A 15967-nucleotide genomic window follows, 5' to 3' on the forward strand; every position below is an offset into this window, starting at 1 on the left:
ACCCACAAGTAAGTTCGTTGATGCAATTTCGAAAAAGAATCATTCAGTAACATGATTAAAGTGGATTTGGACACTTATAAGATTTAAAAAAAAGTTACGTACAGCGTTTGTACGGGCGCGTGGCGCAATGGATAACGCGTCTGACTACGGATCAGAAAATTCCAGGTTCGAGTCCTGGCTTGCTCGTAACTTTTATTTAAGTGTATAATATTTGTCTTTTCAACCACTTATTATTAATTTCTTGTTTTTTAGACTATCCTTCGCTGATCTAAGTTGAGTATTTCATTTGAATACACATGCGTTATGTCAAAACTGTAAAGCAAACTTTGTTATAATTTTGCGTGTTTTTTAGATAGAATATCATTCGGTGATCTAAAATGAGAATTTCGTTTGAATGCACATTCGTTACGTCAAAACTTTAATGCAACCTTTTTTATAATTTCGTGAAAGAATCTCTTTGTAACATTATAGAAGTGGATTTGCGCTACTTGAAGATTTTAGAAAAGGAGCAGAAAGTTTTTGTACAGGCTCGTGGCGCAATGGATAACGCGTCTGACTACGGATCAGAAGATTCCAGGTTCGAGTCCTGGCGTGCTCGTTATATTTATTTGAGTGTAAAATAATTGTCTTTTAAACCACTTATTATGAATTTCGTGTTTTTTTAGACTATTCCTTCGGTAATTTAAGTTCAGCATTTGCTTTGAATGTACATGTGTTTTATCAAAAGTATAATGCAACTCATGGTGGAATTTCATTGTTGTAATTTCTTGAAATAATGTCTTGGTAAAAAGAATAAAGTGGATTTGGGATTCTTGAAAGTTTTAAAAATTGACACGATATATTTATACGGGCGTGTGGCGCAATGGATAACGCGTCTGACTACGGATCAGAAGATTCCAGGTTCGAATCCTGGCGTGCTCGGTATTTTTGTTTAAGTGTAAAATATTTGTCTTTTAAACCACTTATTCAAAATTTCGTGTTTTTTCGATAGACTATCATTCGGTGATCTAAAATGAGAATTTCGTTTGAATGCACATTCGTTATGTCAAAACTTTAATGCAACATTTTTTTATAATTTCGTGAAAGAATTTCTTTGTAACATAATAGAAGTGGATTTGCGTTACTTGAAGATTTTAGGAAAGGAGCAGAAAGGTTTTGTATGGGCGCGTGGCGCAATGGATAACGCGTCTGACTACGGATCAGAAGATTCCAGGTTCGAGTCCTGGCGTGCTCGTTATATTTATTTGAGTGTAAAACATTTGTCTTTTAAACCACTTATTATGAATTTCGTGTTTTTTTAGAATATTCCTTCGGTAATCTAAGTTGAGTATTTGCTTTGAATGTACATATGTTTTATCAAAAGTATAATGCAACACATAGAGGATTTTCATTGTTATAATTTCTTGAAATAATGTCTTGGTAACAAGAATAAATGGATTTGGGATAATTGAAACTTTTAAAAATTGACACGATATGTTTACACGGGCGCGTGGCGCAATGGATAACGCGTCTGACTACGGATCAGAAGATTCCAGGTTCGAGTCCTGGCGTGCTCGTTATTTTTGTTTAAGTGTAAAATATTTGTCTTTTAAACCACTTATTATAAATTTCGTGTTTTTTAGATAGACTATCATTCGGTGATCTAAAATGAGAATTTCGTTTGAATGCACATTCGTTATGTCAAAACTTTAATGCAACTTTTTTTTATAATTTCGTGAAAAAATCTCTTTGTAACATTATAGAAGTAGATTTGCGCTACTTGAAGATTTTAGAAAAGGAGCAGAAAGTTTTTGTACGGGCGCGTGGCGCAATGGATAACGCGTCTGACTACGGATCAGAAGATTCCAGGTTCGAGTCCTGGCGTGCTCGGTATTTTTGTTTAAGTGTAAAATATTTGTCTTTTAAACCACTTATTATTAATTACGTGGTTTTAGACTGTTCCTTCGGTAATATAGGTTGAGTGTTGAATTGGAATGCACACGTGTTTTGTCAAGAGTGTAATGCAACCCACAAGTAAGTTCGTTGATGCAATCTCGAAAAAGAATCTCTCAGTAACATGATTAAAGTGGATTTGGACACTTATAAGATTTAAAAAAAAAGTTAGGTACAGTGTTTGTACGGGCGCGTGGCGCAATGGATAACGCGTCTGACTACGGATCAGAAGATTCCAGGTGCGAGTCCTGGCGTGCTCGGTATTTTTGTTTAAGTGTAAAATATTTGTCTTTTAAACCACTTATTCAAAATTTCGTGTTTTTTAGATAGACTATCATTCGGTGATCTAAAATGAGAATTTCGTTTGAATGCACATTCGTTATGTCAAAACTTTAATGCAACCTTTTTTATAATTTCGTGAAAGAATCTCTTTTTAACATTATAGAAGTGGATTTGCGTTACTTGAAGATTTTAGGAAAGGAGCTGAAAGGTTTTGTACGGGCGCGTGGCGCAATGGATAACGCGTCTGACTACGGATCAGAAGATTCGAGGTTCGAGTCCTGGCGTGCTCGTTATATTTATTTGAGTGTAAACATTTGTCTTTTAAACCACTTATTATGAATTTCGTGTTTTTTTAGAATATTCCTTCGGTAATCTAAGTTGAGTATTTGCTTTGAATGTACATATGTTTTATCAAAAGTATAATGCAACACATAGAGGATTTTCATTGTAATAATTTCTTGAAATAATGTCTTGGTAACAAGAATAAATGGATTTGGGATACTTGAAACTTTTAAAAATTGACACGATATGTTTACACGGGCGCTGTGGCGCAATGGATAACGCGTCTGACTACGGATCAGAAGATTCCAGGTTCGAGTCCTGGCGTGCTCGTTATAAGTGTAAAATATTTGTCTTTTAAACCACTTATTATTAATTACGTGTTTTCAGACTGTTCCTTCGGTAATATAAGTTGAGTGTTGAATTAGAATGCACACGTGTTTTGTCAAGAGTGTAATGCAACCCACAAGTAAGTTCGTTGATGCAATTTCGAAAAAGAATCATTCAGTAACATGATTAAAGTGGATTTGGACACTTATAAGATTTAAAAAAAAGTTACGTACAGCGTTTGTACGGGCGCGTGGCGCAATGGATAACGCGTCTGACTACGGATCAGAAAATTCCAGGTTCGAGTCCTGGCTTGCTCGTAACTTTTATTTAAGTGTATAATATTTGTCTTTTCAACCACTTATTATTAATTTCTTGTTTTTTAGACTATCCTTCGCTGATCTAAGTTGAGTATTTCATTTGAATACACATGCGTTATGTCAAAACTGTAAAGCAAACTTTGTTATAATTTTGCGTGTTTTTTAGATAGAATATCATTCGGTGATCTAAAATGAGAATTTCGTTTGAATGCACATTCGTTACGTCAAAACTTTAATGCAACCTTTTTTATAATTTCGTGAAAGAATCTCTTTGTAACATTATAGAAGTGGATTTGCGCTACTTGAAGATTTTAGAAAAGGAGCAGAAAGTTTTTGTACAGGCTCGTGGCGCAATGGATAACGCGTCTGACTACGGATCAGAAGATTCCAGGTTCGAGTCCTGGCGTGCTCGTTATATTTATTTGAGTGTAAAATAATTGTCTTTTAAACCACTTATTATGAATTTCGTGTTTTTTTAGACTATTCCTTCGGTAATTTAAGTTCAGCATTTGCTTTGAATGTACATGTGTTTTATCAAAAGTATAATGCAACTCATGGTGGAATTTCATTGTTGTAATTTCTTGAAATAATGTCTTGGTAAAAAGAATAAAGTGGATTTGGGATTCTTGAAAGTTTTAAAAATTGACACGATATATTTATACGGGCGTGTGGCGCAATGGATAACGCGTCTGACTACGGATCAGAAGATTCCAGGTTCGAATCCTGGCGTGCTCGGTATTTTTGTTTAAGTGTAAAATATTTGTCTTTTAAACCACTTATTCAAAATTTCGTGTTTTTTCGATAGACTATCATTCGGTGATCTAAAATGAGAATTTCGTTTGAATGCACATTCGTTATGTCAAAACTTTAATGCAACATTTTTTTATAATTTCGTGAAAGAATTTCTTTGTAACATAATAGAAGTGGATTTGCGTTACTTGAAGATTTTAGGAAAGGAGCAGAAAGGTTTTGTATGGGCGCGTGGCGCAATGGATAACGCGTCTGACTACGGATCAGAAGATTCCAGGTTCGAGTCCTGGCGTGCTCGTTATATTTATTTGAGTGTAAAACATTTGTCTTTTAAACCACTTATTATGAATTTCGTGTTTTTTTAGAATATTCCTTCGGTAATCTAAGTTGAGTATTTGCTTTGAATGTACATATGTTTTATCAAAAGTATAATGCAACACATAGAGGATTTTCATTGTTATAATTTCTTGAAATAATGTCTTGGTAACAAGAATAAATGGATTTGGGATAATTGAAACTTTTAAAAATTGACACGATATATTTATACGGGCGCGTGGCGCAATGGATAACGCGTCTGACTACGGATCAGAAGATTCCAGGTTCGAGTCCTGGCGTGCTCGTAACTTGAATTTAAGTGTATAATATTTGTCTTTTAAACCACTTATTATGAATTTCGTGCTTTTTTAGAATATTCCTTCGGTAATCTAAGTTGAGTATTTGCTTTGAATGTACATATGTTTTATCAAAAGTATAATGCAACACATAGAGGATTTTCATTGTTATAATTTCTTGAAATAATGTCTTGGTAACAAGAATAAATGGATTTGGGATAATTGAAAATTTAAAAAATTGACACGATATATTTATACGGGCGCGTGGCGCAATGGATAACGCGTCTGACTACGGATCAGAAGATTCCAGGTTCGAGTCCTGGCGTGCTCGTTATATTTATTTGAGTGTAAAACATTTGTCTTTTAAACCACTTATTATGAATTTCGTGTTTTTTTAGAATATTCCTTCGGTAATCTAAGTTGAGTATTTGCTTTGAATGTACATATGTTTTATCAAAAGTATAATGCAACACATAGAGGATTTTCATTGTTATAATTTCTTGAAATAATGTCTTGGTAACAAGAATAAATGGATTTGGGATAATTGAAAATTTTAAAAATTGACACGATATATTTATACGGGCGCGTGGCGCAATGGATAACGCGTCTGACTACGGATCAGAAGATTCCAGGTTCGAGTCCTGGCGTGCTCGTAACTTGAATTTAAGTGTATAATATTTGTCTTTTAAACCACTTATTATGAATTTCGTGCTTTTTTAGAATATTCCTTCGGTAATCTAAGTTGAGTATTTGCTTTGAATGTACATATGTTTTATCAAAAGTATAATGCAACACATAGAGGATTTTCATTGTTATAATTTCTTGAAATAATGTCTTGGTAACAAGAATAAATGGATTTGGGATAATTGAAAATTTTAAAAATTGACACGATATATTTATACGGGCGCGTGGCGCAATGGATAACGCGTCTGACTACGGATCAGAAGATTCCAGGTTCGAGTCCTGGCGTGCTCGTAACTTGAATTTAAGTGTATAATATTTGTCTTTTAAACCACTTATTATGAATTTCGTGCTTTTTTAGAATATTCCTTCGGTAATCTAAGTTGAGTATTTGCTTTGAATGTACATATGTTTTATCAAAAGTATAATGCAACACATAGAGGATTTTCATTGTTATAATTTCTTGAAATAATGTCTTGGTAACAAGAATAAATGGATTTGGGATAATTGAAACTTTTAAAAATTGACACGATATGTTTACACGGGCGCGTGGCGCAATGGATAACGCGTCTGACTACGGATCAGAAGATTCCAGGTTCGAGTCCTGGCGTGCTCGTTATTTTTGTTTAAGTGTAAAATATTTGTCTTTTAAACCACTTATTATAAATTTCGTGTTTTTTAGATAGACTATCATTCGGTGATCTAAAATGAGAATTTCGTTTGAATGCACATTCGTTATGTCAAAACTTTAATGCAACTTTTTTTTATAATTTCGTGAAAAAATCTCTTTGTAACATTATAGAAGTAGATTTGCGCTACTTGAAGATTTTAGAAAAGGAGCAGAAAGTTTTTGTACGGGCGCGTGGCGCAATGGATAACGCGTCTGACTACGGATCAGAAGATTCCAGGTTCGAGTCCTGGCGTGTTTTGTTTAAGTGTAAAATATTTGTCTTTTAAACCACTTATTATTAATTACGTGGTTTTAGACTGTTCCTTCGGTAATATAGGTTGAGTGTTGAATTGGAATGCACACGTGTTTTGTCAAGAGTGTAATGCAACCCACAAGTAAGTTCGTTGATGCAATCTCGAAAAAGAATCTCTCAGTAACATGATTAAAGTGGATTTGGACACTTATAAGAATTAAAAAAAAAGTTAGGTACAGTGTTTGTACGGGCGCGTGGCGCAATGGATAATGCGTCTGACTCCGGATCAGAAGATTCCAGGTGCGAGTCCTGGCGTGCTCGGTATTTTTGTTTAAGTGTAAAATATTTGTCTTTTAAACCACTTATTCAAAATTTCGTGTTTTTTAGATAGACTATCATTCGGTGATCTAAAATGAGAATTTCGTTTGAATGCACATTCGTTATGTCAAAACTTTAATGCAACCTTTTTTTATAATTTCGTGAAAGAATCTCTTTTTAACATTATAGAAGTGGATTTGCGTTACTTGAAGATTTTAGGAAAGGAGCTGAAAGGTTTTGTACGGGCGCGTGGCGCAATGGATAACGCGTCTGACTACGGATCAGAAGATTCCAGGTTCGAGTCCTGGCGTGCTCGTTATATTTATTTGAGTGTAAACATTTGTCTTTTAAACCACTTATTATGAATTTCGTGTTTTTTTAGAATATTCCTTCGGTAATCTAAGTTGAGTATTTGCTTTGAATGTACATATGTTTTATCAAAAGTATAATGCAACACATAGAGGATTTTCATTGTTATAATTTCTTGAAATAATGTCTTGGTAACAAGAATAAATGGATTTGGGATACTTGAAACTTTTAAAAATTGACACGATATGTTTACACGGGCGCTGTGGCGCAATGGATAACGCGTCTGACTACGGATCAGAAGATTCCAGGTTCGAGTCCTGGCGTGCTCGTTATAAGTGTAAAATATTTGTCTTTTAAACCACTTATTATTAATTACGTGTTTTCAGACTGTTCCTTCGGTAATATAAGTTGAGTGTTGAATTAGAATGCACACGTGTTTTGTCAAGAGTGTAATGCAACCCACAAGTAAGTTCGTTGATGCAATTTCGAAAAAGAATCATTCAGTAACATGATTAAAGTGGATTTGGACACTTATAAGATTTAAAAAAAAGTTACGTACAGCGTTTGTACGGGCGCGTGGCGCAATGGATAACGCGTCTGACTACGGATCAGAAAATTCCAGGTTCGAGTCCTGGCTTGCTCGTAACTTTTATTTAAGTGTATAATATTTGTCTTTTCAACCACTTATTATTAATTTCTTGTTTTTTAGACTATCCTTCGCTGATCTAAGTTGAGTATTTCATTTGAATACACATGCGTTATGTCAAAACTGTAAAGCAAACTTTGTTATAATTTTGCGTGTTTTTTAGATAGAATATCATTCGGTGATCTAAAATGAGAATTTCGTTTGAATGCACATTCGTTATGTCAAAACTTTAATGCAACCTTTTTTATAATTTCGTGAAAGAATCTCTTTGTAACATTATAGAAGTGGATTTGCGCTACTTGAAGATTTTAGAAAAGGAGCAGAAAGTTTTTGTACAGGCTCGTGGCGCAATGGATAACGCGTCTGACTACGGATCAGAAGATTCCAGGTTCGAGTCCTGGCGTGCTCGTTATATTTATTTGAGTGTAAAACATTTGTCTTTTAAACCACTTATTATGAATTTCGTGTTTTTTTAGAATATTCCTTCGGTAATCTAAGTTGAGTATTTGCTTTGAATGTACATATGTTTTATCAAAAGTATAATGCAACACATAGAGGATTTTCATTGTTATAATTTCTTGAAATAATGTCTTGGTAACAAGAATAAATGGATTTGGGATAATTGATAATTTTAAAAATTGACACGATATATTTATACGGGCGCGTGGCGCAATGGATAACGCGTCTGACTACGGATCAGAAGATTCCAGGTTCGAGTCCTGGCGTGCTCGTAACTTGAATTTAAGTGTATAATATTTGTCTTTTAAACCACTTATTATGAATTTCGTGCTTTTTTAGAATATTCCTTCGGTAATCTAAGTTGAGTATTTGCTTTGAATGTACATATGTTTTATCAAAAGTATAATGCAACACATAGAGGATTTTCATTGTTATAATTTCTTGAAATAATGTCTTGGTAACAAGAATAAATGGATTTGGGATAATTGAAAATTTAAAAAATTGACACGATATATTTATACGGGCGCGTGGCGCAATGGATAACGCGTCTGACTACGGATCAGAAGATTCCAGGTTCGAGTCCTGGCGTGCTCGTTATATTTATTTGAGTGTAAAACATTTGTCTTTTAAACCACTTATTATGAATTTCGTGTTTTTTTAGAATATTCCTTCGGTAATCTAAGTTGAGTATTTGCTTTGAATGTACATATGTTTTATCAAAAGTATAATGCAACACATAGAGGATTTTCATTGTTATAATTTCTTGAAATAATGTCTTGGTAACAAGAATAAATGGATTTGGGATAATTGAAAATTTTAAAAATTGACACGATATATTTATACGGGCGTGTGGCGCAATGGATAACGCGTCTGACTACGGATCAGAAGATTCCAGGTTCGAGTCCTGGCGTGCTCGTAACTTGAATTTAAGTGTATAATATTTGTCTTTTAAACCACTTATTATGAATTTCGTGCTTTTTTAGAATATTCCTTCGGTAATCTAAGTTGAGTATTTGCTTTGAATGTACATATGTTTTATCAAAAGTATAATGCAACACATAGAGGATTTTCATTGTTATAATTTCTTGAAATAATGTCTTGGTAACAAGAATAAATGGATTTGGGATAATTGAAAATTTTAAAAATTGACACGATATATTTATACGGGCGCGTGGCGCAATGGATAACGCGTCTGACTACGGATCAGAAGATTCCAGGTTCGAGTCCTGGCGTGCTCGTAACTTGAATTTAAGTGTATAATATTTGTCTTTTAAACCACTTATTATGAATTTCGTGCTTTTTTAGAATATTCCTTCGGTAATCTAAGTTGAGTATTTGCTTTGAATGTACATATGTTTTATCAAAAGTATAATGCAACACATAGAGGATTTTCATTGTTATAATTTCTTGAAATAATGTCTTGGTAACAAGAATAAATGGATTTGGGATAATTGAAACTTTTAAAAATTGACACGATATGTTTACACGGGCGCGTGGCGCAATGGATAACGCGTCTGACTACGGATCAGAAGATTCCAGGTTCGAGTCCTGGCGTGCTCGTTATTTTTGTTTAAGTGTAAAATATTTGTCTTTTAAACCACTTATTATAAATTTCGTGTTTTTTAGATAGACTATCATTCGGTGATCTAAAATGAGAATTTCGTTTGAATGCACATTCGTTATGTCAAAACTTTAATGCAACTTTTTTTTATAATTTCGTGAAAAAATCTCTTTGTAACATTATAGAAGTAGATTTGCGCTACTTGAAGATTTTAGAAAAGGAGCAGAAAGTTTTTGTACGGGCGCGTGGCGCAATGGATAACGCGTCTGACTACGGATCAGAAGATTCCAGGTTCGAGTCCTGGCGTGCTCGGTATTTTTGTTTAAGTGTAAAATATTTGTCTTTTAAACCACTTATTATTAATTACGTGGTTTTAGACTGTTCCTTCGGTAATATAGGTTGAGTGTTGAATTGGAATGCACACGTGTTTTGTCAAGAGTGTAATGCAACCCACAAGTAAGTTCGTTGATGCAATCTCGAAAAAGAATCTCTCAGTAACATGATTAAAGTGGATTTGGACACTTATAAGATTTAAAAAAAAAGTTAGGTACAGTGTTTGTACGGGCGCGTGGCGCAATGGATAATGCGTCTGACTCCGGATCAGAAGATTCCAGGTGCGAGTCCTGGCGTGCTCGGTATTTTTGTTTAAGTGTAAAATATTTGTCTTTTAAACCACTTATTCAAAATTTCGTGTTTTTTAGATAGACTATCATTCGGTGATCTAAAATGAGAATTTCGTTTGAATGCACATTCGTTATGTCAAAACTTTAATGCAACCTTTTTTTATAATTTCGTGAAAGAATCTCTTTTTAACATTATAGAAGTGGATTTGCGTTACTTGAAGATTTTAGGAAAGGAGCTGAAAGGTTTTGTACGGGCGCGTGGCGCAATGGATAACGCGTCTGACTACGGATCAGAAGATTCCAGGTTCGAGTCCTGGCGTGCTCGTTATATTTATTTGAGTGTAAACATTTGTCTTTTAAACCACTTATTATGAATTTCGTGTTTTTTTAGAATATTCCTTCGGTAATCTAAGTTGAGTATTTGCTTTGAATGTACATATGTTTTATCAAAAGTATAATGCAACACATAGAGGATTTTCATTGTTATAATTTCTTGAAATAATGTCTTGGTAACAAGAATAAATGGATTTGGGATAATTGAAAATTTTAAAAATTGACACGATATATTTATACGGGCGCGTGGCGCAATGGATAACGCGTCTGACTACGGATCAGAAGATTCCAGGTTCGAGTCCTGGCGTGCTCGTTATATTTATTTGAGTGTAAAACATTTGTCTTTTAAACCACTTATTATGAATTTCGTGTTTTTTTAGAATATTCCTTCGGTAATCTAAGTTGAGTATTTGCTTTGAATGTACATATGTTTTATCAAAAGTATAATGCAACACATAGAGGATTTTCATTGTTATAATTTCTTGAAATAATGTCTTGGTAACAAGAATAAATGGATTTGGGATAATTGAAAATTTAAAAAATTGACACGATATATTTATACGGGCGCGTGGCGCAATGGATAACGCGTCTGACTACGGATCAGAAGATTCCAGGTTCGAGTCCTGGCGTGCTCGTAACTTGAATTTAAGTGTATAATATTTGTCTTTTAAACCACTTATTATGAATTTCGTGCTTTTTTAGAATATTCCTTCGGTAATCTAAGTTGAGTATTTGCTTTGAATGTACATATGTTTTATCAAAAGTATAATGCAACACATAGAGGATTTTCATTGTTATAACTTCTTGAAATAATGTCTTGGTAACAAGAATAAATGGATTTGGGATAATTGAAAATTTTAAAAATTGACACGATATATTTATACGGGCGCGTGGCGCAATGGATAACGCGTCTGACTACGGATCAGAAGATTTCAGGTTCGAGTCCTGGCGTGTTCGTTTATTTATTGGAGTGTAAAACATTTGTCTTTTAAATCACTTATTATGAATTTCGTGTTTTTTTAGAATATTCCTTCGGTAATCTAAGTTGAGTATTTGCTTTGAATGTACATATGTTTTATCAAAAGTATAATGCAATACATAGAGGATTTTCATTGTTATAATTTCTTGAAATAATGTCTTGGTAACAAGAATAAATGGATTTGGGATAATTGAAAATTTTAAAAATTGACACGATATATTTATACGGGCGCGTGGCGCAATGGATAACGCGTCTGACTACGGATCAGAAGATTCCAGGTTCGAGTCCTGGCGTGCTCGTTATATTTATTTGAGTGTAAAACATTTGTCTTTTAAACCACTTATTATGAATTTCGTGTTTTTTTAGAATATTCCTTCGGTAATCTAAGTTGAGTATTTGCTTTGAATGTACATATGTTTTATCAAAAGTATAATGCAACACATAGAGGATTTTCATTGTTATAATTTCTTGAAATAATGTCTTGGTAACAAGAATAAATGGATTTGGGATAATTGAAACTTTTAAAAATTGACACGATATGTTTACACGGGCGCGTGGCGCAATGGATAACGCGTCTGACTACGGATCAGAAGATTCCAGGTTCGAGTCCTGGCGTGCTCGTTATTTTTGTTTAAGTGTAAAATATTTGTCTTTTAAACCACTTATTATTAATTACGTGGTTTTAGACTGTTCCTTCGGTAATATAGGTTGAGTGTTGAATTAGAATGCACACGTGTTTTGTTAAGAGTGTAATGCAACCCACAAGTAAGTTCGTTGATGCAATTTCGAAAAAGAATCTCTCAGTAACATGATTAAAGTGGATTTGGACACTTATAAGATTTAAAAAGAAGTTAGGTACATTGTTTGTACGGGCGCGTGGCGCAATGGATAACGCGTCTGACTACGGATCAGAAGATTCCAGGTTCGAGTCCTGGCGTGCTCGTAACTTTTATTTAAGTGTATAATATTTGTCTTTTAAACCACTTATTATGAATTTCGTGTTATTTTAGAATATTCCTTCGGTAATCTAAGTTGAGTATTTGCTTTGAATGTACATATGTTTTATCAAAAGTATACTGCAACACATAGAGGATTTTCATTGTTATAATTTCTTGAAATAATGTCTTGGTAACAAGAATAAATGGATTTGGGATAATTGAAACTTTTAAAAATTGACACGATATGTTTACACGGGCGCGTGGCGCAATGGATAACGCGTCTGACTACGGATCAGAAGATTCCAGGTTCGAGTCCTGGCGTGCTCGTTATTTTTGTTTAAGTGTAAAATATTTGTCTTTTAAACCACTTATTATAAATTTCGTGTTTTTTAGATAGACTATCATTCGGTGATCTAAAATGAGTATTTCGTTTGAATGCACATTCGTTATGTCAAAATTTTAATGCAACTTTTTTTTATAATTTCGTGAAAAAATCTCTTTGTAACATTATAGAAGTGGATTTGCGCTACTTGAAGATTTTAGAAAAGGAGCAGAAAGGTTTTGTACGGGCGCGTGGCGCAATGGATAACGCGTCTGACTACGGATCAGAAGATTCCAGGTTCGAGTCCTGTCGTGCTCGTTATTTTTGTTTAAGTGTAAAATATTTGTCTTCTAAACCACTTATTATAAATTTCGTGTTTTTTAGATAGACTATCATTCGGTGATCTAAAATGAGAATTTCGTTTGAATGCACATTCGTTATGTCAAAACTTTAATGCAACCTTTTTTTATAATTTCGTGAAAGAATCTCTTTGTAACATTATAGAAGTGGATTTGCGCTACTTGAAGATTTTAGAAAAGGAGCAGAAAGTTTTTGTACGGGCGCGTGGCGCAATGGATAACGCGTCTGACTACGGATCAGAAGATTACAGGTTCGACTCCTGGCGTGCTCGGTATTTTTGTTTAAGTGTAAAATATTTGTCTTTTAAACCACTTATTATTAATTATGTGTTTTTAGACTGTTCCTTTGGCAATATAAGTTGAGTGTTGAATTAGAATGCACACGTGTTTTGTCAAGAGTGTAATGCAACCCACAAGTAAGTTCGTTGATGCAATTTCGAAAAAGAATCTCTCAGTAACATGATTAAAGTGGATTTGGACACTTATAAGATTTAAAAAGAAATTATGTACAGTGTTTGTACGGGCGCGTGGCGCAATGGATAACGCGTCTGACTAGGAATCAGAAGATTCCAGGTTCGAGTCCTGGCGTGCTCGTAACTTTTATTTAAGTGTATAATATTTGTCTTTTAAACCACTTATTATAAATTTCGTGTTTTTTAGATAGACTATCATTCGGTGATCTAAAATGAGAATTTCGTTTGAATGCACATTCGTTATGTCAAAACTTTACTGCAACCTTTTTTTATAATTTCGTGAAAGAATCTCTTTGTAACATTATAGAAGTGGATTTGCGCCACTTGAAGATTTTAGAAAAAGAGCAGAAAGTTTTTTTACAGACGCGTGGCGCAATGGATAACGCGTCTTACTACGGATCAGAAGATTCCAGGTTCGAGTCCTGGCGTGCTCGTAACTTGAATTTAAGTGTATAATATTTGTCTTTTAAACCACTGAGTATGAATTTCGTGTTTTTTCAGACTATTCCTTCGGTAATCTAAGTTGAGCATTTGCTTTGAATGTACATGTGTTTTGTCAAAAGTATAATGCAACTCATGGAGGATTTTCATTGTTGTAATTTCTTGAAATAATGTCTTGGTAACAAGAATAAAGTGGATTTGGGATAATTGAAAATTTTAAAAATTGACACGTTATATTTATACGGGTGCGTGGCGCAATGGATAACGCGTCTGACTACGGATCAGAAGATTCAAGGTTCGAGTCCTGGCGTGTTCGGTATTTTTGTTTAATGTAAAATATTTGTCTTTTAAACCACTTATTATTAATTACGTGTTTTTAGACTGTTCCTTTGGTAATATAAGTTGAGTATTGAATTAGAATGTACACGTGTTTAGTCAAGAGTGTAATGCAACCCCACAAGAAGTTCGTTGATGCAATTTCGAAAAAGAATCTCTCAGTAACATGATTAAAGTGGATTTGGACACTTGAAAGATTTAAAAAAAATTAGGTACAGTGTTTGTACGGGCGCGTGGCGCAATGGATAACACGTCTGACTACGGATCAGAAGATTCCAGGTTTGAGTACTGGCGTGCTCGTAACTTTTATTTAAGTGTATAATAGTTGTCTTTTAAACCACTTATTATGAATTTTGTGTTTTTAAGACTATCCTTCGCTGATCTAAGTTGAGTATTTCATTTGAATATACATGCGTTATGTCAAAACTGTAAAGCAATCTTTGTTATAATTTTGCGAAAGGATCTCTTTGTAACATTATAGAAGTGGAATTGGGATACATGAAGATTTTAAAAATGTAACAGAAAGTTTTTGTACGGGCGCGTGGCGCAATGGATAACGTGTCTGACTACGGATCAGACGATTCCAGGTTCGAGTCCTGGCGTGCTCGTTATTTTTGTTTAAGTGTAAAATATTTGTCTTTTAAGTCACTTATTATAAATTTCGTGTTTTTTAGATAGACTATCATTCGGTGATCTAAAATGAGAATTTCGTTTGAATGCACATTCGTTATGTCAAAACTTTAATGCAACCTTTTTTATAATTTCGTGAAAGAATCTCTTTGTAACATTATAGAAGTGGATTTGCGTTACTTGAAGATTTTAGAAAAGGAGCAGAAAGGTTTTGTACGGGCGCGTGGCGCAATGGATAACGCGTCTGACTACGGATCAGAAGATTCCAGGTTCGAGTCCTGGCGTGCTCGGTATTTTGGTTTAAGTGTAATATATTTGTCTTTTAAACCACTTATTATTAATTACGTGTTTTTAGACTGTTCCTTCGGTAATATAAGTTGTGGGTTGAACTAGAATGCACACGTGTTTTGTCAAGAGTGTAATGCAACCCACAAGTAAGTTCGTTGATGCAATTTCGAAAAAGAATCTCTCAGTAACATGATTAAAGTGGATTTGGACACTTATAAGATTTAAAAAAAGTTAGGTACAGTGTTTGTACGGGCGCGTGGCGCAATGGATAACGCGTCTGACTACGGATCAGAAGATTCCAGGTTCGAGTCCTGGCGTGCTCGGTATTTTTGTTTAAGTGTAAAATATTTGTCTTTTAAACCACTTATTATCAATTACGTGTTTTTAGACTATTCCTTCGGAAATGTAAGTTGAGTGTTGAATTAGAATGCACACGTGGTTTGTCAAGAGTGTAATGCAAACCACAAGTAAGTTCGTTGATGCAATTTCGAAAAAGAATCTCTCAGTAATACGATTAAAGTGGATTTGGACACTTATAAGATTTAGAAAAAAGTTAGGTACAGTGTTTGTACGGGCGCGTGGCGCAATGGATAACGCGTCTGACTACGGATCAGAAGATTCCAGGATCGAGTCCTGGCGTGCTCGTTATATTTATTTGAGTTTAAAATGTTTGTCTTTTAAACCACTTATTATAAATTTTGTTTTTTTTCAGACTATTCCTTCGGTAATCTAAGTTGAGTATTTGCTTTGAATGTACATATGTTTTATCAAAAGTTTACTGCAACTCATGGAGGATTTTCATTGTTATAATTTCTTGATATATTGTCTTGGTAACAAGAATAAAGTG

At 34.1% G+C, this 15967-nt stretch overlaps 45 non-coding genes across 45 annotated transcripts; all 45 read left to right on the forward strand.

The window, feature by feature from the left end:
- The first annotated feature begins 113 nt into the window (after positions 1-113).
- On the forward strand, positions 114-186 carry Trnar-acg (transfer RNA arginine (anticodon ACG)). The gene has a single exon. It is a non-coding gene; the product is annotated as a tRNA-Arg (tRNA).
- Positions 187-525: 339 nt separating this feature from the next.
- Trnar-acg (transfer RNA arginine (anticodon ACG)) lies at positions 526-598 on the forward strand. Its single transcript has one exon. It is a non-coding gene; the product is annotated as a tRNA-Arg (tRNA).
- Positions 599-848: 250 nt separating this feature from the next.
- Trnar-acg (transfer RNA arginine (anticodon ACG)) lies at positions 849-921 on the forward strand. Its single transcript has one exon. It is a non-coding gene; the product is annotated as a tRNA-Arg (tRNA).
- A 240-nt stretch (positions 922-1161) lies between these two features.
- Trnar-acg (transfer RNA arginine (anticodon ACG)) lies at positions 1162-1234 on the forward strand. Its single transcript has one exon. It is a non-coding gene; the product is annotated as a tRNA-Arg (tRNA).
- Positions 1235-1483: 249 nt separating this feature from the next.
- Trnar-acg (transfer RNA arginine (anticodon ACG)) lies at positions 1484-1556 on the forward strand. The gene has a single exon. It is a non-coding gene; the product is annotated as a tRNA-Arg (tRNA).
- Positions 1557-1796: 240 nt separating this feature from the next.
- Positions 1797-1869, forward strand: Trnar-acg (transfer RNA arginine (anticodon ACG)). The gene has a single exon. It is a non-coding gene; the product is annotated as a tRNA-Arg (tRNA).
- A 250-nt stretch (positions 1870-2119) lies between these two features.
- Trnar-acg (transfer RNA arginine (anticodon ACG)) lies at positions 2120-2192 on the forward strand. The gene has a single exon. It is a non-coding gene; the product is annotated as a tRNA-Arg (tRNA).
- A 239-nt stretch (positions 2193-2431) lies between these two features.
- On the forward strand, positions 2432-2504 carry Trnar-acg (transfer RNA arginine (anticodon ACG)). Its single transcript has one exon. It is a non-coding gene; the product is annotated as a tRNA-Arg (tRNA).
- A 248-nt stretch (positions 2505-2752) lies between these two features.
- Trnar-acg (transfer RNA arginine (anticodon ACG)) lies at positions 2753-2826 on the forward strand. The gene has a single exon. It is a non-coding gene; the product is annotated as a tRNA-Arg (tRNA).
- A 241-nt stretch (positions 2827-3067) lies between these two features.
- Trnar-acg (transfer RNA arginine (anticodon ACG)) lies at positions 3068-3140 on the forward strand. Its single transcript has one exon. It is a non-coding gene; the product is annotated as a tRNA-Arg (tRNA).
- Positions 3141-3479: 339 nt separating this feature from the next.
- Positions 3480-3552, forward strand: Trnar-acg (transfer RNA arginine (anticodon ACG)). The gene has a single exon. It is a non-coding gene; the product is annotated as a tRNA-Arg (tRNA).
- A 250-nt stretch (positions 3553-3802) lies between these two features.
- Trnar-acg (transfer RNA arginine (anticodon ACG)) lies at positions 3803-3875 on the forward strand. Its single transcript has one exon. It is a non-coding gene; the product is annotated as a tRNA-Arg (tRNA).
- A 240-nt stretch (positions 3876-4115) lies between these two features.
- Trnar-acg (transfer RNA arginine (anticodon ACG)) lies at positions 4116-4188 on the forward strand. The gene has a single exon. It is a non-coding gene; the product is annotated as a tRNA-Arg (tRNA).
- A 249-nt stretch (positions 4189-4437) lies between these two features.
- Positions 4438-4510, forward strand: Trnar-acg (transfer RNA arginine (anticodon ACG)). The gene has a single exon. It is a non-coding gene; the product is annotated as a tRNA-Arg (tRNA).
- A 249-nt stretch (positions 4511-4759) lies between these two features.
- Trnar-acg (transfer RNA arginine (anticodon ACG)) lies at positions 4760-4832 on the forward strand. Its single transcript has one exon. It is a non-coding gene; the product is annotated as a tRNA-Arg (tRNA).
- Positions 4833-5081: 249 nt separating this feature from the next.
- On the forward strand, positions 5082-5154 carry Trnar-acg (transfer RNA arginine (anticodon ACG)). The gene has a single exon. It is a non-coding gene; the product is annotated as a tRNA-Arg (tRNA).
- Positions 5155-5403: 249 nt separating this feature from the next.
- Positions 5404-5476, forward strand: Trnar-acg (transfer RNA arginine (anticodon ACG)). Its single transcript has one exon. It is a non-coding gene; the product is annotated as a tRNA-Arg (tRNA).
- A 249-nt stretch (positions 5477-5725) lies between these two features.
- Trnar-acg (transfer RNA arginine (anticodon ACG)) lies at positions 5726-5798 on the forward strand. The gene has a single exon. It is a non-coding gene; the product is annotated as a tRNA-Arg (tRNA).
- A 240-nt stretch (positions 5799-6038) lies between these two features.
- On the forward strand, positions 6039-6111 carry Trnar-acg (transfer RNA arginine (anticodon ACG)). The gene has a single exon. It is a non-coding gene; the product is annotated as a tRNA-Arg (tRNA).
- Positions 6112-6666: 555 nt separating this feature from the next.
- On the forward strand, positions 6667-6739 carry Trnar-acg (transfer RNA arginine (anticodon ACG)). Its single transcript has one exon. It is a non-coding gene; the product is annotated as a tRNA-Arg (tRNA).
- Positions 6740-6987: 248 nt separating this feature from the next.
- Trnar-acg (transfer RNA arginine (anticodon ACG)) lies at positions 6988-7061 on the forward strand. The gene has a single exon. It is a non-coding gene; the product is annotated as a tRNA-Arg (tRNA).
- Positions 7062-7302: 241 nt separating this feature from the next.
- Trnar-acg (transfer RNA arginine (anticodon ACG)) lies at positions 7303-7375 on the forward strand. Its single transcript has one exon. It is a non-coding gene; the product is annotated as a tRNA-Arg (tRNA).
- Positions 7376-7714: 339 nt separating this feature from the next.
- On the forward strand, positions 7715-7787 carry Trnar-acg (transfer RNA arginine (anticodon ACG)). The gene has a single exon. It is a non-coding gene; the product is annotated as a tRNA-Arg (tRNA).
- A 249-nt stretch (positions 7788-8036) lies between these two features.
- Trnar-acg (transfer RNA arginine (anticodon ACG)) lies at positions 8037-8109 on the forward strand. The gene has a single exon. It is a non-coding gene; the product is annotated as a tRNA-Arg (tRNA).
- Positions 8110-8358: 249 nt separating this feature from the next.
- Positions 8359-8431, forward strand: Trnar-acg (transfer RNA arginine (anticodon ACG)). The gene has a single exon. It is a non-coding gene; the product is annotated as a tRNA-Arg (tRNA).
- A 249-nt stretch (positions 8432-8680) lies between these two features.
- On the forward strand, positions 8681-8753 carry Trnar-acg (transfer RNA arginine (anticodon ACG)). The gene has a single exon. It is a non-coding gene; the product is annotated as a tRNA-Arg (tRNA).
- Positions 8754-9002: 249 nt separating this feature from the next.
- Trnar-acg (transfer RNA arginine (anticodon ACG)) lies at positions 9003-9075 on the forward strand. Its single transcript has one exon. It is a non-coding gene; the product is annotated as a tRNA-Arg (tRNA).
- A 249-nt stretch (positions 9076-9324) lies between these two features.
- Trnar-acg (transfer RNA arginine (anticodon ACG)) lies at positions 9325-9397 on the forward strand. The gene has a single exon. It is a non-coding gene; the product is annotated as a tRNA-Arg (tRNA).
- A 240-nt stretch (positions 9398-9637) lies between these two features.
- Trnar-acg (transfer RNA arginine (anticodon ACG)) lies at positions 9638-9710 on the forward strand. Its single transcript has one exon. It is a non-coding gene; the product is annotated as a tRNA-Arg (tRNA).
- A 563-nt stretch (positions 9711-10273) lies between these two features.
- Trnar-acg (transfer RNA arginine (anticodon ACG)) lies at positions 10274-10346 on the forward strand. The gene has a single exon. It is a non-coding gene; the product is annotated as a tRNA-Arg (tRNA).
- A 248-nt stretch (positions 10347-10594) lies between these two features.
- Positions 10595-10667, forward strand: Trnar-acg (transfer RNA arginine (anticodon ACG)). Its single transcript has one exon. It is a non-coding gene; the product is annotated as a tRNA-Arg (tRNA).
- Positions 10668-10916: 249 nt separating this feature from the next.
- Trnar-acg (transfer RNA arginine (anticodon ACG)) lies at positions 10917-10989 on the forward strand. Its single transcript has one exon. It is a non-coding gene; the product is annotated as a tRNA-Arg (tRNA).
- Positions 10990-11238: 249 nt separating this feature from the next.
- Trnar-acg (transfer RNA arginine (anticodon ACG)) lies at positions 11239-11311 on the forward strand. Its single transcript has one exon. It is a non-coding gene; the product is annotated as a tRNA-Arg (tRNA).
- A 248-nt stretch (positions 11312-11559) lies between these two features.
- Trnar-acg (transfer RNA arginine (anticodon ACG)) lies at positions 11560-11632 on the forward strand. Its single transcript has one exon. It is a non-coding gene; the product is annotated as a tRNA-Arg (tRNA).
- Positions 11633-11881: 249 nt separating this feature from the next.
- On the forward strand, positions 11882-11954 carry Trnar-acg (transfer RNA arginine (anticodon ACG)). Its single transcript has one exon. It is a non-coding gene; the product is annotated as a tRNA-Arg (tRNA).
- Positions 11955-12203: 249 nt separating this feature from the next.
- On the forward strand, positions 12204-12276 carry Trnar-acg (transfer RNA arginine (anticodon ACG)). The gene has a single exon. It is a non-coding gene; the product is annotated as a tRNA-Arg (tRNA).
- A 249-nt stretch (positions 12277-12525) lies between these two features.
- Trnar-acg (transfer RNA arginine (anticodon ACG)) lies at positions 12526-12598 on the forward strand. Its single transcript has one exon. It is a non-coding gene; the product is annotated as a tRNA-Arg (tRNA).
- Positions 12599-12838: 240 nt separating this feature from the next.
- On the forward strand, positions 12839-12911 carry Trnar-acg (transfer RNA arginine (anticodon ACG)). The gene has a single exon. It is a non-coding gene; the product is annotated as a tRNA-Arg (tRNA).
- Positions 12912-13151: 240 nt separating this feature from the next.
- On the forward strand, positions 13152-13224 carry Trnar-acg (transfer RNA arginine (anticodon ACG)). Its single transcript has one exon. It is a non-coding gene; the product is annotated as a tRNA-Arg (tRNA).
- A 249-nt stretch (positions 13225-13473) lies between these two features.
- On the forward strand, positions 13474-13546 carry Trnap-agg (transfer RNA proline (anticodon AGG)). Its single transcript has one exon. It is a non-coding gene; the product is annotated as a tRNA-Pro (tRNA).
- Positions 13547-14109: 563 nt separating this feature from the next.
- Positions 14110-14182, forward strand: Trnar-acg (transfer RNA arginine (anticodon ACG)). The gene has a single exon. It is a non-coding gene; the product is annotated as a tRNA-Arg (tRNA).
- Positions 14183-14737: 555 nt separating this feature from the next.
- Positions 14738-14810, forward strand: Trnar-acg (transfer RNA arginine (anticodon ACG)). The gene has a single exon. It is a non-coding gene; the product is annotated as a tRNA-Arg (tRNA).
- A 239-nt stretch (positions 14811-15049) lies between these two features.
- Trnar-acg (transfer RNA arginine (anticodon ACG)) lies at positions 15050-15122 on the forward strand. Its single transcript has one exon. It is a non-coding gene; the product is annotated as a tRNA-Arg (tRNA).
- A 248-nt stretch (positions 15123-15370) lies between these two features.
- Positions 15371-15443, forward strand: Trnar-acg (transfer RNA arginine (anticodon ACG)). The gene has a single exon. It is a non-coding gene; the product is annotated as a tRNA-Arg (tRNA).
- A 249-nt stretch (positions 15444-15692) lies between these two features.
- Positions 15693-15765, forward strand: Trnar-acg (transfer RNA arginine (anticodon ACG)). Its single transcript has one exon. It is a non-coding gene; the product is annotated as a tRNA-Arg (tRNA).
- Positions 15766-15967: the final 202 nt, after the last annotated feature.

Source organism: Ascidiella aspersa, chromosome 6 (genome assembly GCF_963924565.1).
Source record: "Ascidiella aspersa chromosome 6, kaAscAspe10.2, whole genome shotgun sequence".
In the NCBI taxonomy this organism is placed as follows: domain Eukaryota; kingdom Metazoa; phylum Chordata; class Ascidiacea; order Phlebobranchia; family Ascidiidae; genus Ascidiella; species Ascidiella aspersa.